Consider the following 12,924-nt stretch of genomic DNA (forward strand, 5'->3'; position numbering starts at 1 on the left):
GTCCATTCTGAAGGAGATCAGCCCTGGGATTTCTTTGGAAGGAATGATGCTAAAGCTGAAACTCCAGTACTTTGGCCACCTCATGCAAAGACTTGACTCATTGGAAAAGACTCTGATGGAAGGGATTGGGGGCAGGAGGAAAAGGGGACAGAGGATGAGATGGCTGGATGGCATCACGGACTCGATGGACGTGAGTCTGAGTGAACTCCGGGAGTTGGTGATGGACAGGGAGGCCTGGTGTGCTGCAATTCACGGGGTCGCAAAGAGTCAGACACGACTGAGCAACTGAACTGAACTAAACTGAACTGAACAGTGAAAAAAAAAATGGTACTCTGGGCCAGGGACCATTCTAAGGATTTCACAAGTAAGGCCCAGTAACTAATAAAGAAAACCATTTCTGAATTGCCAAAATTTATGGCTCAGTGAGTGAACACTCACATGACCTGATCTTAAAAAACAAAAAAAACAAAAAAAACAGACACACACACAGTGTGCCGCTATTTGATCACAGTGGTATTTTTTCCCCAAATCAGTTTACTGGAAAATTTTTGTCTTTATTTTTACATGCATACATATACAATCAAAATTTTGTTGGTTCTTCTTTTTCTAATTCTTTTAGACGGTAGACTAGGTTGTTTATTTGATATTTTTCTTATTCATACAATGAAAATTTTGGTATACAAAATAGAATTTTTATGGAATTTTCATAGAGTCAATTTTTATGTCACATATAAGCTCAAATTAAAATGGAAAAACACCAATCAAAATGTCACAGAAAAGATACTCAGCTTTCTCAAGAACAATTCTATTAGCTGTTAAAATTATAGGGAGATAAATACAATTCTTGTAAACACTGTGCTGTTGTTGACAAGACCAGCAAATTTTTCAAAATGACATAATTTTAAAGTCTAGGCTATGTGGGAACATAATACCACAAAGAAGAAAAACTGTCATCCATAAGTTAATATTCCTGTTATAACAGTTGGCACAATTTAGATACTATTGTTTCTATGTAAATATACTTTAAATTTTAGTGAAAAGTAGAACTTACAAATTCCAGGAGATAGATTGCCATTGAAATTCCAGAACAATTACATTTCATAATTCTAAGTATAATTCACAAACAAAACACTCCAAGTTCAGTAAAAAAAAAAAAAAAATTCATATTTCTATTTGGTTTGCTTTACCATGGTATCAGCACCTCTTAATTAACACCTTTCACTCATGAATCGATAGAATGAAAAATCATTTGAACACTATTTTATTAACCAGCCCAGTTAAAAAAAATACAACACTCATTTTAGCTATGTACAGTCAGTTTTAATTTATGTTTCAAAACTTCCAGTTATTACCATTTAAAATATCTCTTTGGCAGCTAAGTCATCAGGAAGACATCTACTTTGTTAATACATGAAATGCTTGACGAATGCTAAGGCTATGCTATTTTTGGAGACATTTATGTTTACATTTAGTTGAAAGCCATTATAATTCATTATAATTACTTCAGAGTTAAATAACACCAATTAAACTACAGGCTAATTTCCACTACTGCCATAGTTAATCACAATTACTTCTTAAGCTTTGTCTACATTAGCCTAAAAATATTACATGACTTTCAATGTCTTGTCAAAGACACTTCATCTCATTCCTTTGCATTCCAAAGATAGAGCCTGCATCACTGTCCTCGAAGATGGACAGTTCTGAAGCCCTGAAAAAAATCTGCATATCTTATGGGTTTTTAGGATGTTAGACACAGCCTCTGTAGTTTTTAAAAAAGAAAAGTAACCATGATGACAAGCTGTTGCCTTTTCTATTCGACCTGACAAAGTCTATGAACAAGTGATTGCTCATATTTAGTTTGACCTTTAAGAAAAACTGAACTCTGCTTCTAAAGCGAAATTAGTTTTACTTTTCAGATTGTTCTGGAGCCAAGGAAGGGTGCAAGGAGATTCCTAGCCTCAGTTTTAGGACATCTCCTTTTATATGAAATTCTTAAAGCAACATTGTTCTCCTTTTATTATATTGAAAAATAGGTCATGAAGCACAGGCAGAAAGTGATTTTGAAAAAGAATTAATTTAGAATCAAGTAAAAAAGTCGGGGGTGTGTGGGACGGACATATTTAGACCTGTTGTGACTATTTGCTACAAAGTAGTGTGTAGAAGTGAGGAGGTGATCAGGAGGGAAAGAAGACTGAGTCCTCAGCTTCTGGGACGTCTGGGTTTCTTTGGGCCCCAGACTGCCTGTCCATTAAAGAGCGTTCAACTTTAGAGGCCACAGGCTGGCAGCAGTGAGTTCTCTTCCAGCCAAAATGTACAACGACTCCCCTCTCACTCATCAGGCCTCGTCTTACACAGAAAACCACTGCCGTCAGCTTGTTTCCAGGCTTGTGCAATGCTGTACAATGTTGGAGTCTCACAGGTCTGCAGACATGCCTCTGTGCCTCCCTACTGCATTGTAACATGCGAGCCAAAACAGTTGAACTTTATGGACTCTGTCACCAGACACCCAGGTTCAGCGTTCCGCGTGGAGTCCTGTCTTAGACGGGTGTTTCCCAAAGTGAATCTCAAGCCTAGTTTCAGAGGCAGTATTTTACATCACAATCCAGTATATATACATACATTTACCCAATAATAAAATGCACAAGGCTTCCCTGGTGGTGCAGCCGTTAAGAGTCCATCCTACCATGCAGGGACAGGGGTTTGATCCCTGATGGTGGAAGATTCCATATGACAAGCAGCAACTAAGCCTGGGCATCACACCTACTGAGACCATGCTGAAGAGCCTGTGACCCACAACACGAGAAGCTACTGCAATGAGAAGGCCACGCACCATAACCAAGAGTAGGTCCTGGTAGCCACAACTGGAGAAAGCCCACTGGCAGTAACAAAGACCCAGTACAGCCAAAAATAAATAAATGAGTGAACAATGAGTAGGTTTACACAGTGCTTACTGCACAGAGAGTCAGAATTGGAACCCAGGGGCCTTGATTCTGTAGTGCTTTTGACCACTACTCTCCATTGTCTCATGGCCTTGCACTTACATACACGAGGGAACCAAACACTTCACCAAACCCCAGTAACTTCCACTAAGAGGGATGCACAGTGATAATTCCTATTCTAATATATATCCTATCTCATTCCCTGGTGGTTGAGTGGTTAAGAATCCGCTTTCCAACACAGGGGATGTGAGTTCGACTCCTGGTCAGAGAACTAAGATCCCACATACCATGGAGCAACTAAGCCCGAGCGCAGCAACTACTGAGCCTGTGTCCTCTAGAGCCTTTGAGCCACAAGGGAAGATCCTGTATCCCAAATCTAAGACCTGACAGGAAGTGAAGTGAATTGAAAGTCACTCAGTCATGTCCGACTCTTTGCAACCTACAGTCCATGGAATTTTCCAGGCCAGAATACTGTCTTGGATAGCCATTCCCTTCTCCAGGGGATCTTCTGAACCCAGGGATTGAACCCAGGTCTCCCAAATTGCAGATGGATTTTTTTTACCAGCTGAGCCACCAGGGAAGCCCAAGGCCTGACCAAATAAATAAATAAATATTTTAAATGCTGATACAAACCTGTTAAATTAGACTCAGAACATGTGGCTTGAAAAATACTATGGTAAGTGCTATATGAAAATGTTTTTGAAAAACCTCAACAATAAAAAAGTTAAATAAGTATATGCATCTCATCTTAGAAACTTAACATGAGGTAGTGCATTGAAAATCTCCGAAAAGGGGGTGGATTATATGAAACAGTTCCTAAATTCACTCGAGCATCTCTGTCCTCTCGTGGAATGGACACTAATTTGGGAAATTTTATCCTATAGTGTTAAGACCTTAAGGGCAGGGACAAATTGGGGGTTAATTTACTTTATATTTTGTGCATTCTTAGTCACACAGTCTCTTCTGACTCTGTGACCCCCTGGACTGTAGCCTGCCAGGCTCCTCTGCCCATGGGATTTTCCAGGCAAGAATACTGGAGTGGGTTGCCATGCTCTCCTCCAGGAGATCTTCCCGATCCAGGGATCAAACCCGTGTCTCCTGCATGGCAGGTGGATTCACCATCTCTATGCATGAACATTTGTGTCACATTTTAAAATAACTGATTGCTATTCCAGAGAAGGGGAGCACCCAGGACCTTGAGCTCTGGCCTGGGGAGAAGTATTCCAGGTGCCTAGGCTGGGTGAGGCAGCAACTTTCTGCCTCTCTAAATCCCCGTCCCCTTGGACTTCCCTGACAGTGCAGTGGATGGTAGTTCATCTGACAATGCAGGGGATGGGGGCCACAACTACCGAGCCTCAGTTCCGCAGCTACTGAAGCCCCCATGCCTAGAGCTCGTGCTCCCCAACAAGAGAAGCCCACACCCAAGAGTAGACCCCTACTTGCCACAACTAGAGAAAAGCCAGCGCAAAACATTGAAGACACAGTGCAGCCAAAAATAAAGCAATAAATAAAATTATTTAACCCTCACCTTGCAATACTGAAAAGAATAGAAAGTGACTCTAAGAATGAATGATTCCATAATGGGTAAATAAGCAAATAATAAAACAAGTTTAAGAACTCAGACACATGGGGCCAAGTATCTAAACAAATCTGAGTGATGCTTATTTTTGTGGCCAGTAGACATATGGAAATTTAAAAAGAAAAACTACTTCTAGAATAGAGTTGAACTTCAGCTTGACACACATTCTTTGGGGTAACTGTGAGTATTTTTTCATAACAACAGGATTAGAGTCAAATCTTAATTTCTGGTTCTACTAAGGCTGATCTCTACTTTCTTCTAATTAAGGGTAATTGCCATTTGGTACTATCGCTACAGGAAATGGTGGGGGGCAGAATTTAAAGCTGCAGGGTCCAGTATGGCAGCCACAAATTAATTTAAATGAAATAAACTTTAACATTCAGTTCTTCAATTATAATTGACACATTTCAAGGATTCAACAGCGACATGGGGCTCTTGGCTACCATGTTGGGCAGACTATAGCACATTTCCATCACTGTGGGAAGTTTTATTGGACAGTACTGATCTAGAGAAAGGCCATTTGCAGATGTTAAAAAGAAAATTATTCATTTCTCCCTTCATAAAGATCCAAGTGCTACCTAATGGCGCTGGCATGACTTAAAATACTGTGAAGTTGACTGTGAAGGCTACTGCCAAAGATTTCATTATTATTTCAAAGTATCATTCCAATTGGCCAAATATCTCTTTGCATTAAGATTTTCCATTTCTACAAGTTATCTTTCAAAATTCATACATGCCAGGAAATGATATGTGGTGATAATAATAACTTGTTAAAGTTCTACTAATTTATGAGCTAGTGCTAAGAGCAAATTATAAAGGAAAAAAATAAAACCATACAGATACATGGCACCATTAGCTCTCAGAATAAAAGTTTATAGTTAAAACAAGTAGGGATGCCCTTAGGATAAAGAAAATATTTATTACACACATGGGTCTGTTTCTAGCCTTTTCATGAGTTTAGACTCAGATTCTGTAACATTTGTTTTTTGCATCACATGTTGAGAACTTTAGCTCATATATCATCTGAGCTTCACAGCACCTAATCAGCACTCTAGTGTGGATTCTGAATGTTGTAGATTCTTCTCCTGAAGGGGAAAACAGAGGTCATGCATTATCTTGTCAGTGTCTGTCTTGCTTAGTCAGTTACTGAACTGATCCCAAGCGGCCAGATTACCCTGAAACCAAATGGCTAGGATTGCAGGGGCCAGCTAGCTTTTCGTCCTTCATGTCTCCAGGCTGCCCTGCTAATCTGGCCACTGTACTGCACAGGTACGCATAGGTCACAGGGAAAACAAAGCAGAAAGGCACACCGGAGTATCAAGTCAGGTGCCATCACTCCTGATGATCACACGCTGATAAAGTGAGTACAAGAAAACCCTGCAAGGTCATCATAAGCATGACCGTGGTGGTTCTAGAACAAAGCCTAAATGTAAGGCATTACTATGTTCATGCCAAAAAAAAAGAAAAAAAATTACTCCACAGAGTAACCTATCTCCCCTACAAAGCAACTAGTGAAAGGCATTTGATGAGAAATACATGAGTTAAGCAACTGCTATAAAGACACTTTAAGGTCAATTTAAATAATCCAAACAAATTGCCTTCAGCTAAATGGCAGGTTATAATAAACATGCGTTTCCCAAATACTTTAATATGTTTGTTCAGTGTCATAACATCTACCAACTGTCATTATTGTTAGCAAAACTTCTTTATCCTTTTATTTACCATGTCTAGTTTATGAACTTCCAACTTGAGGAGCTCTCAAAATATTTATTAAATACTGTATAAATAAAAACCACGATTAAAATTCTTATGCTTATGCCTCGAAGATGAAACTCACATTTCTAGCTCATTAAGAGACGGTAGCTATAGTTAATCTTTGAAACATGGTGTTTCTGGGACACACAGAAGAAAAAGTTTGGGATTTAATGCACGAGAGCTGAAATTGTAAAATTCTTTGATCTGCAAATATCATATTTTGTATGATTAAAAAAACTAACAATTTTTCCTTGAAAACTTTAAGTAGGTCAACTTATTAACTGTTGCCATGGAGTTTATACATTCACATTTGCCTATCCTTTTGATGAACTGCAGCCCAGGATGGAGTTACAGCCCTGCATTATTAAAAAACCTGCCTTTGATTCAAGCACAGAAACGGAGAAGCAGAAATTAATATTACCGTTTAGGCTGTGTTATTGTAATTCATCCAAGAACTTAAAAAAAACCCACATTATTAGTATATTTGGTTGCCTAACAGGACGTCTCCTGGTCTCCCACAGGAAGTGGGAACCGGTTCACTCCAGGAGAAGGGTTTCCATCCCAACTGGGCTGTGTTCTCACATTTGTAGTCACAATCCTGGCTCGACCGGGAAAGACAGTCTGGTTGGAAAAAAAACCTGACCAAAAAAAAAAAAAATCGGGGAAGTGTCGGGAATATAATAAAGTGCTGTGGAGCTAGGGGTGGACGGAGGAGAGGGATGAGTAGAGAAAAGGAATATGGATTTAGAATGGGAAAATAACCCGCTGGTTCTCCGCTGGATTCGTTTAAGTAGAGAATCGTTCCACAAAGGCTCTCTCCATAATCCACAGCTAATCACTCTTTTATTGCAGCGAATGATCAGACAGCCTCGGTCGTCACCCACTCACCGGCGTCTCGCCGGAGAAACCGAAAATCCTATTTCTTTCTCAGGGCGCACCCGGGGAAGGACGGCGAGGCTGTGGGTTTTCGAGTGGAGGGCTGCGCACAGGGCAAGGCAACTTAGAGCCCCTGCCCGGCTCCCCGCGCCAGCCCGCCGCGGCGAACGGGAAAGTGAAGGACGGCGCGCGGCGCGGAGACCCGGGAGGCCGAACTTGGGGTCGCTTCCCACCCGCGCGCCCCCGACCACCTACCGAAGGCCTGGGCACCCGATGGGGCGGCGGGCGCGGACACCTGTCAAAGGAACCGGACCCGAGCCGCAGCCGGCGGGCGGCGCCGGGGCCCGGGGGACGGCACTGCGGCGGCGGCGGCGGGGACCGGGAGCGCCGGCGGCCACCGCGCCTCGCTCGGGGCGTGCGCCCGCGGGGGAGCGGGGGGCGGCCTCGCGCCCAAGGCGCTCCGGGGAGGGGGCGTAGCCGAGCAGGGCCCCGCGGCCGGGTGGACCCCGCCGCCCGAGCCCCTCTGCGGCGCCCGCCGCCCCCGGGGTCTCCGCCTCGGGGCTGGGCGCGGAGCCGAGCACGATGACCCCGGGCTGCCCGGCGGCCCCGCGCGGAGGAGGGGGCGCCGCGCCTACCTGCTCCCGGTGCGGCGAGGCCGCGGTCGCCTGGCGGGGCCGTGACCTGCGGCGGCGGCAGCAGCAGTCGCAGCGAGGAGGGCGCTTCCTTCAGGAAGGGGTGGGATCTGCCCGCCCGCCGCGCCGCGCCGCGGCCCGCCCCCGACTTATTCTGGGGTCCCGGCTGCCAGGCCACCGGGAGAGACTCCCTCCACCTCACCCCGCCTCTCCCCACCCCCGGGTCTCAGACCTCCACCACCGCGCGGGGCCCCGCGTGGTTACCCGGGGCTGGAGCCGAGCGGCGCCGGTGGGACCGCTTCTTTCGCCTTTGTGGACGCGATCGCCTGGCGCTCGCCGCTCACCCAACAAAAGGAAGGATGGAATCTGGGATCCTCCGCCTGGCGGTTATTTATTCCTGACCTGTTGTAACCTTCTGGCCGGCTCCCTTCGGTCCACACACCTAGGGCTTTTGCACAGAGCAGCTAAAATTCATTTTCGTGCCCATCGACTGAATGCAGTTCGCAGCCGCTCGGCGCTCTCCCGCGGTTTCCTTTCATCGGGAAGAACAAACACAGGGCCAACTTCTGACCCTGGCGATGAGCGGCACTCCAAGGCCGCCCTCCCAGCGACAGCTTGCTGTTTTCCTCCCAGAGTCTCATCTCTTTGAAAACTGTCTTCATCGGTATTTGAATAGCTTTCCCCACCCGGGATCGCAGCCTATCAGGGGACCATGTCGGTGACCTCTGGCAGCGGCGTGGATCAACTATTTTTATCACACGCTCACGGGTTAACTTCTCTTCCAAAGGCATCCTTCCGGTGCTCCCACAAGAGAACCCTCTTTATTAACCTGCCGTAGGCTGACCTCCGTTCTTTTGCGGGGGGAGGGGGTCTCCCCAGGCGCTCCCTACCACACCTGCCTCTTCTCTGCTGCCTCTCAAAGCACATAGTTCAAATCCTCCAGTTCAACCTTCCAGAACTGTTCCTTCACCCATGATATACTATTCCCCGACAATACACCATTATCCGTGTATTGATTTGTTTTTGCTGATTTCTCCTGGCTACTAAACTGTGAGCTTCTTGAGGCCAGGAACCTGGCCTCTTCTCTTTCCCTTCCCTTAAGGCAATGGCACCTCACTCCAGTACTCCTGCCTGAAAATTCCATGGACGGAGGAGCCTGGGGGGCTGCAGTCCATGGGGTCGCTGAGGGTCTGACACGACTGAGCGACTTCACTTTCACTTTCATGCATTGGAGAAGGAAATGGCAACCCACTCCAGTGTTCTTGCCTGGAGGATCCCAGGGACGGGGGAGCCTGGTGGGCTGCCGTCTATGGGGTTGCACAGAGTCGGACAGGACTGAAGCGACTTAGCAGCAGCAGCAGCAGCAAGGTTAAAACATCTGGTTAAAACAGCTAAACCAAAAACTTGAAGTCCTCTGCTGCATTTTGTAAGGGTTAGTCTGCCCATTTTTCTGAGGAGAGTGATTGTAGCTTTCATCATCTCCTCAGTGATCTCTCTTGAGAGTTCAGAATTGCATGAGGCCAGTTCCTAAATGAACCCCAGCTCTGAAGGGAGGACCTTCCCCCCAATTTCATCTCTCCTAATGCCAATCATTTCTCTCTGGGATAACTGAAGGAACCTTCTAGTTACACTTGATTCCAGTCCCTTCTTTGAAAACTTCTGAATTCATCCAAACAGTTAGTGGTCCCTTTCAAAATTTTCTGCACATTTGAATCACCAGTGGGAACTGTAAAAAACAGAAACACCTTGATCTACCTCAGACTCCCCCTAAGTCTGAACCTGGGTTGGGGAATGTTGAGCAGAGAAGAGCAAACTCAGCAAGGCTATGTTTTTTAAAAAGAGCCAAAGACGATTCTGACATGCCCAAGACTAAGTTATTGCCTTTCTTTGAAGCATTCCCTATTTGTAAAATGTCCTGACTTTTCTTTGTCTTTATGGAAGGATTGAGAACCCTTGCACTACGTTAAAGTTATTTGAACATTTTCATTTTCACTTAAAGCCAGGCCCACTTGTGCTTAAGAAACAAACTTGAATTTGTGGCATCAGGCTCAGTGCCATTTGTCAGCAGCACTAAATCATTGCCAGTTTCATCTCTAAAACATCCATCCAAATGTTAACTCAAAGAGTGGAATAAATTACCTTCCAGACTGGGATATTGACAGCTGAAATATTATGTTAAGATACTGGCTATGAAGGAGAGTTGGTTGTTATAAGCAGATTCCATTAATGTCACGAGAGTTCTAGTGAAGCTTCAAGAGAACCGAAGACAAACAAAATAGAAGTTTATCCATGCTTTGATCTTTCTTTTATTGGTCTTGGTATCTCACTTGTGAAAAATTCATCCACAATGTACTCAATATAATCTAGATATATTAAATCATCTACAGGTATACGAGAAAAATCTATCCTGGAGCTGGTCCTCTTTTTAAAAAGTATATTTAAAGATCCATTCTTGGGACTTCCCTGGTGGTCCAGTGGTTAAGAATCTGCCTTCCAATTCAGAGGACGTGAGTTTGATCCCTGGTTGGGGAACTAAAATCCCACGTTGCCTCATGGCAATTAAGCTCATGCAAGAGAAGGTCACATGCCACAACAAAGACCCAGTGCAGCTAGGGAAAGAAAAAAAAAATCCAGCTTGTATTCCTTTTTTTTTTTTTTTTAAAGTTTCTTTAGTTGTTAATTAGTTAATTTTATTTTTATTTATGTATTTTGGTTGTGCTAGGTCTTTGTTGCTACGAGCGTGCTTTTTCTGGTTGCAGTGAGCAGGAGCTACGCTGTTGCCTCACACAGGCTTCTCATTGTGGTGGCTTCTATTGCAGAGCGCAGGCTCTAGGCTCACGGACTTCAATAGCTGCAGTCTGAGGGCTCAGGAGTTATGGCACACAGGCTTTAGTTGCCCACAGCACGTGGAATCTTCCCAGACCAGGGACCGAACTCGTGCCTCCTGCATTGGTAGGCAGATTCATATCCACTGTGCCACCAGGGTAGTCCCATCCTATATTCTAACACAATCTGTTGACAACAGAGCAAACAGGGCTTAAGACCCAGGAATTAGAGGCTGGCATAAACTTGGTGAGTAAGATGGTGATTGGTACTCAGGGACAGGATCATATCCCAGGGCCACTACATAGCACCTGTGATTCTGACCCCGTGGTGCTCTACCAGTCCTCTGACCTGACTCACAGCATAGGCATCCTGCATCTGAGTAGGGTGGTGACTTTCCAGATATAAGAGAACTTGTTATCTAACTGAAACCACTACAGAACATTTAGGGGGAAAAAAAAATTCTATATTCTCATTTTCTTTCTCTCATCAGCCAATTTATTGTTGTTTAAGATTCAGATCATTTTCTTCATTCAGTTGGCAAAACAGACTTGAGAAGCACAACTCATAAATAACACTCCCAGGATTCTGGGAATCCTGCTGCTGGTTCAATTGCAGTGAATCTCGTTATAATAATAATCTCTGTATAACAAAATCATTGCCAAGCCTTATTTGGCCACTGATCATTCAGGTCATCTTTGGTGAAAAACACCACCATACAAAGTTCATCGAAATGGTATTTGATCTTTACCAACATCTATTTTGGCCACCAGATAGGAAGACTTGACTCATTGGAAAAGACCCTGATGCTGGGAAAGATTGAGGGCAAGAAGAGAACGGGGCAACAGAGAATGAGATGGTTGGATGGCATCGTTGACTCAATGGATATGAGTTTGGGCAAACTCCAGGAGCTAGTGAAGGACAGGGAAGCTTCAGTCCATGGGTCACAAAGAGTCGGATACAACTGAGAGACTGAACAACTAAAACAACCTATTAAAGAAAATCTCATGGGGTAATTGGAAAGCCAATGAGAAAACATTGGGTGACAGGATGTTAATTGCAAGCTATTATTTCCACTTTGACAGTGGCCCCAAATAATAGTTGCCAACCATTCTCACATTCCAGACAAGGTGCAGAACCACCAAGTAGGGCTTAGAAGGAGTGTTCCCTGAAGTTCTCACTCACCTTGAAGGTATAAAAGGGTTGAGGTGGAAGCTGCTGAAGAAGGGTTTCTGTGGAAGGAGTTGTTAAGTGTCCCAAGCAGCCCTCCTGTGCAGCTGCTAGCGGGAGGACAAAGAGGGCTCTTCTCTCACCTTGAGTCTGATGAGAGGGACTGAGAGCTTGAGGTGTGATGCCTGCAATTTGGGGAACGCCATGGACCATTGTCTGGCTCATGCCTGAGAAATCTAAAGGGCCAGCGTTGGCAAAAGTGGCCTGAACACAGGGTAGGGAGTCTGGTAGGGGAAGTAATTTACACCCACGGAAGATAAGTCTAAGATAGTGAGACAGACAGTGTGGGCTTGACTTTGATCAAGAGGACTGCTTGGAAGGGCAAAGAGACCTCAGCAGAAAGAAGCTAGAGGTTTGCCTCCGGAAGTTCACAGCCCAGGCGAAAGACTCTCAGGCAGCCAGTCAGAAGCGAAATGAACTTGCCTGTGCCAAGGATATGAGTGGTGAGAGGCTGCCCAGTAGGGTGGTGGTGGTGAGGCTGGTTCTCACAAACGCACGAAAGCACGAATGAGAGACAGTGTCACCTCCGCGTCCAGAGGAAGCTCTGCCCACCTGGAGCCAGCTTTCTGCCTCCTTAGCTCTCTCTCTTCCCTGCTTTCCTCCTGGAGGAGTCAGACAGCCTCCCTCAGGTGCAGGAAGGGGAGAAACCAGGCTTGAGAAATAGAGATAGAGCCTACCATTACTCCCCTTGGCCACAAAAATGTGGGGTTTTTATCATTACTCTATACCAGACATATTAATTACTGTTATAAGACTATTTTTTAAAACAACATATGCAATCTGTTTTAGCAGCTAATGACTTTTAAAAAAAATATATGTATTCATTTGGCTGCCTCGGATCTTATTTGTAGCACACGGGACTCCCTAGTTGTGCCACATGGATCCCAGAACTTAGTTCCCCGACCAGGGATAGAACCTGCATTCTCTGCATTGGAAGGCAAATTATTAACCACTGGACCACCAGGGAAGCCCTGGTATAAGCCTATTTTTGGCTATAAGTAATGAGAGGCCTTTTGTTTTGTGTGTTTTTTAAATTGAAGTATGGTTGGTTTCCAGCAGCAGCATGGTTGTTTTCCCTGATAGCTCAGTT

At 44.7% G+C, this 12,924-nt stretch overlaps 1 protein-coding gene across 1 annotated transcript in view; it reads right to left on the bottom strand.

Moving 5' to 3' along the window:
• TMEM150C (transmembrane protein 150C) overlaps window positions 1–7,808 on the bottom strand; it is a 116,733-nt gene extending 108,925 nt beyond the window's left edge. Inside the window, exon 1 of the mRNA XM_052642047.1 lies at window positions 7,785–7,808. The gene's annotated coding sequence lies outside the window, so the exon portion shown is untranslated. The remainder of the gene's footprint in view (window positions 1–7,784) is intronic.
• Window positions 7,809–12,924: the final 5,116 nt, after the last annotated feature.

Source organism: Budorcas taxicolor, chromosome 6, assembly GCF_023091745.1.
Source record: "Budorcas taxicolor isolate Tak-1 chromosome 6, Takin1.1, whole genome shotgun sequence".
Lineage (NCBI taxonomy): Eukaryota > Metazoa > Chordata > Mammalia > Artiodactyla > Bovidae > Budorcas > Budorcas taxicolor.